Consider the following 5,000-nt stretch of genomic DNA (forward strand, 5'->3'; position numbering starts at 1 on the left):
GAGAAGGAGAAGGAGAAGAAGAAGAAGAAGAAGAAGAAGAAGAATGAGAATGAGAATGTGAATGAGAAGAAGAAGAAGGAGGAGGAGAAGGAGGAGAAGAAGAAGAAGAAGAAGAAGAAGAAGAAGAAGAAGAAGAAGAAGAAGAAGAAGAAGAAGAAGAAGAAGAAGAAGGAGAAGAAGAAGAAGAGAGAGAGAGAGAGAGAGAGAGAGTACTAAACCCATTACCTATGCCACTAAAACAACAGTGAACCAACTCTCAACTCCATTAAATGTTCCGATATGCATCTTTAGAGGATCAGGATTAGTCGGCGAAAACCTCTTTGCAAGAAGGCATCTCCATCATTCGGTAAACTACAAACCTCAAACACTCTTTCTTTTTTTTTATTATTTTTCTACCTTTTTCAGTCGCGAAATAAACCACATGTGCCCAAAGGAAGATCCGTTTTTTTTTTTATTCACCAGCAACGTTACTCAGGATGACGTCACCTCGTTTTAAGGGCTTGTGATTTCAATGGAGAAAGGCCAATGCTATCCTCTCTTTACCGTACAGGCTTCCGTGCTGCACTTAAGCAGTCGTTGCACGTATCGCTAAATCTAAGGCAAGCACATTTGCATCCACTTAGGCAACGCTGCTCAAAAGGACAACCGAAATGTGCGTTTAATTGCTTAATAACTCTGGAAGGCGATTCATTATTGTTTAACGCCGGCAATTGCTTCTCACGTTTCGTTAACGCCGCTTCTCCTTGTCAGGTTGGTAATCTGATTCTTAATTTGTTTAAAAGATTCTTTTCGTCGAAGATTAGTAGCCGTTTTATCGCCCGAAATTCATTTTTTTCTGTGTGAAGTCAAGGTTAATTACTTTATAATTGCTTGAAATTATTGTATACCGTTTCGTAGCAGCCGTATTAACGCATTGCAATCCATAATTACTTCTGACAAAAAGATAATGAATTGAAAATAAGTTTATGAAGTATTAGAAGAAGGGATATCAAGGCGAGGCTCTTCGTGTCCAGCAGAGCTTCACACTCATAAAACCTTCAAGCAGAGTTACACCTTCAGTCATTTAATGCCAGGTAATCGAGTCCTCATCGGCGTGGCCAAGGGTCGTGAAGTCGTGTCAAAAACCAGTGACCATTACACCACGTTTACGAGTCGTTTCCCACTTAGGTACGTGGAGGAGGGACATTTGGCCACCACACACACGTACACACAGACACGTACACACATACACGTACACAGATACACACAGCCACTCTTATTACCTTGTTGATAGTGCCAAGGACGATCTCGTTGGATTCCTTGCTTGGGATGCGGTTGATGTTCTCTAGATTAGATGATTGTGATGTGAGAAGTGTTCAGTTTAGTTGATTGTGATGAGATAAGTATCATTTCCAGGTGATATAGACGTGAGATTTTTTTTTTATTAGGTGATTGTGAGAAGTGCCGAAAGTGAAAATCACAAAGGGTGTCTTTGCTCTTAAATATGACTATTGAATCCCAGATACATGGTGTCTTTAATGTTAGTAATTGGGATCGTGTTAGTGCTGAGTATATGTTGCAGGACTCGTGCGGCAGGTAGAAAGGAGACCAAAAGATAGCTTCAATGTTGTTTATACCTGATATAATATAATTTTATTTTCTGTAATTCACTCAGATTCTTTTTTTCTTCATTACATAAAACTACGACGAAAAAAAAAGTGAAGGGAGATAACGCTGTGTTACGCATTAACAACTTGCTAGCACACGATACAAGTAGGAGCGTTAAGCCTGAATACTTGATGAGAAGAACACGCATCAGGTAATTAAGTCACGGCGATTTACGAATGACTCTTTCGTGATTTCGTGACTTTCGTTCTGGTATCTGTCCCCATGTCGATAAGACACGATGGACGAACACCCCATCGTCTTTTCCTGATATTCCAAAAGCCTTTCACGGTCACGTATCGCCCATGCATGTTAAAGCTTCAAGATCCCCCCCCCCCCCCCCCGAAAAGAACGGTTACGGAAGAGAAGGGAAAAAATCAAGTTGTAAAAACAGTTTTAACGTTCGTGTACTTTCACCAGTCTTGCACCCGCCAGCCATTGTTTACGATCCACCAACTCGCATATAGGATTACAGGCCAACCCAAGATATCACTTTAATGTTCTTAACGCCTCGCTGTATAACTCCCGGCCGCCTGCCGCCGCTCCCGCGCCTCCTCAGGCTGGAGTCGCGTCTGGTAGAAGGACGGGCGGGGGAGGGGGAGGGGGCGGGGGCGGCGTCGTAGTGGGAAGGGGGTACGTTCAGGGGGAGGGAGACTGGAGCGAGGGATTGGGGAGTAGGGTACGTCCTAGGGAGAGGGGGATTGGAGAGGGGGAGGTACGTTCTGGGACGAGTGGGGGCTGGGGGCTATGGAGGAAGAGGGAAGAGGAGGGGAGGGGGGCATGAAGACGCTATCTTTCATAAGCATTCCAGATCTGCGTTGAGGGAAATCTCCTGGGCGCCATTGTTGTCTTGGCGGGGCTGGCCGACAGATAGTGTGCTCCTTTCGCCTTATCCTCCCCCTGCCCCCCCCCTCTCGCCCTCTTTGCCTGTTCCCTCGTCCTCGGGAGGATTGAGGGGGAGGATCAACAAGGAAAGGGGGCGAGTGATGACCGAAAAGAAACACTCTTTTTTCTTCCTTTTTTTTTGCCTTCTCTTTCTTTTATCTTAAAGCGACGGTGATAATTTTTAATGTGTGTTTGGCATAATCAGAAAGGAAGATAAACGATACTCATTATTCTCGTAAATCATTAGGGAGATAAGATACCCTTATCAAGTCCGAAATATGAAAGATCTAAAACATTAACCATAAAAAATTATCATTCGTACATCGGGCATCGAATACAAAGCAGACGCCGCCTCGTGGATTTGCTGCGGATGGGGAGGCGAAAACTGTGGGAGGGAGGGGGGTGGGGGCAGAAGGAGGAACCAGAAGCTAAGTTTTGGTTACAAATTATGTCCTTCTCGGCTTGCAAAAAAAAAAAAAAAAATGTATAGGCCTAAACGAAAAGGCTTCCGAAGGCCTTGTTTTCCTCATCAGCGTTTGGTTGGAGTCGCCATGTTGCTCGTCTCTTCCCGGCGCTTCGTCCCTTCACACTTTCTTCGGGGATCAAGGAAGGAAATGGGAGTTACAGTTCAACAACAGCGATAAATCAGCTTCCCTCCATCTATGTTGTAAAAGAAAATATGTGACGACGTCCCATGCATGTGACGACGGGGCTGGGGCAGTGTAAATATTCAGGGGTGGCCTTCGTCGGTCTCTGAGGACTCTTTGTATCTTGGCCAGCCCTATTTCTCCCCTCTCCTTCCTACGCCCTCGCCTTCCCTCGCTCTCACGACGAGGACACCCTTCCCCTCCCCTTATCTAAGCTTCCTCGTCCCCTCGATGGTATACACACACATATACATCTGTCCAGTCCAAATAATCTGACTCTCATCCTTCTCGCTTTGAGGTCCGACACGAACACTCCCATTTTCGTTTGACGCAAACAACCTTTCTCTATAGGTTTTGGTTAATTGATCTATCTTTCTATTTCTCTGTCAATTTTGTACCGCTATATGTATTTGTTTGGCTCTATCTTTGCGCTAATTTCTCACCCACATAATATACTCCATTTTCGAACTTACATGCACAACTTTCTGTAATCACTCTGCGCTCTACCATTCCATCTAAAATATTTTTTCTCACGCACATAATCCTTTCTCATTCACTCGCGTATCCTAGCACATTCCAAGCCACGTTCCCCATCCTCTTTTTTGTCCTCTCTCTTCGTCCTGTCCTCTCTCTCTCCGAGCATCTCGCGCCACCCAGCTCTGCCCAAGACAAGGTGGGTCCGCTCTAATTTCTCCGTCGCACTTACCGCGGCTCCCAGAGGATCCCTTAACGCGACGGAGCTGATTACATGTTCCAGACACGTTGCAGCTACAAAGGACTTTCCGTCAAACACAAACGGGAAGTATAATATGTTTTACTCAGTCTTCCCGCCTTGCCTCCAGGACGCTCATAAGGGATCGGAGAACAAGATATATGCGTTGATACAAGCACGCCCTCTCACTCTTTGATGTCCCAATCAATTACAAAGCCGTCAGTTATAGCGAGGAACACAATCCGAGATCGGGTAGGCGTGCGCATCTTGCCTTACTGAGACCAAATGGCTGAGCTTAGAATGCGCTCATGTGAAGCGTTCACATTCTAATGACAAGTGTAAACAGCTATAAAAAAGGTTTCATGGTCAAAGCAGCCTTCTTTGGGAAAACAAACTGCTAACGCCAATACCGCAGTTGATCAGTTCATTGAGCAATAATCAATATAAAGGCCACAACAGCCCATTTAGAATGCTCTTCGGCCCAGTGCGAGTGGATATAGATATTTGCAGACGGACCTGGAGGCAAGAGCGGCTTCCTACAACCGAGATCCTGTTAAGCCTGTTTTGGAAAGTAGACCGGGGTGGCTCATGACAGCCTGCGTCTTGCCACCCAGCCGCCCGAAGACTGTTCACTGGCCAGGCTGCTAGAATGGAGGGGCCGGGGAGAAAAAGGGGAGGGGGGGGGATAGGAAGGAGAGGAGGAAACCGAAAGAGAATGGAAAATAGAAAGAAGGCTGGGAGAAAGTCAGGGAGGAGAGGGGGAGGGAGAAGAAGAAAGAGAGGGAGGCTGAGAAGGAGAAGGAGAAAGCGAAGGAGAGGGAGAGAGGGGGAAAGAAAGAAAGAAAAAGAGCGGATGAATGGAGAAATCAACAAAAACAAACATATGAGGAATTAGAAAAAGAGAAAAATGGGTCCGAATGCCCGGTAATCGTGCGCCTTGGACTGTGACGAGTTCACCTTGAAACGATCGTTCTCTTCACTTGTCATATCTCTCTTATTCGTATACCTTAAAGCATAAACACAAACACAGATACTTATGTGTGTAAATGCATATGAGTTTTGGTTTAAACTTGCAAAGCAGTAACTTGTATTGCATTTGAGGTTCTTGTGCC

The sequence above is a fragment of the Penaeus monodon genome, chromosome 37 (genome assembly GCF_015228065.2).
Source record: "Penaeus monodon isolate SGIC_2016 chromosome 37, NSTDA_Pmon_1, whole genome shotgun sequence".
Classification (NCBI taxonomy): domain Eukaryota; kingdom Metazoa; phylum Arthropoda; class Malacostraca; order Decapoda; family Penaeidae; genus Penaeus; species Penaeus monodon.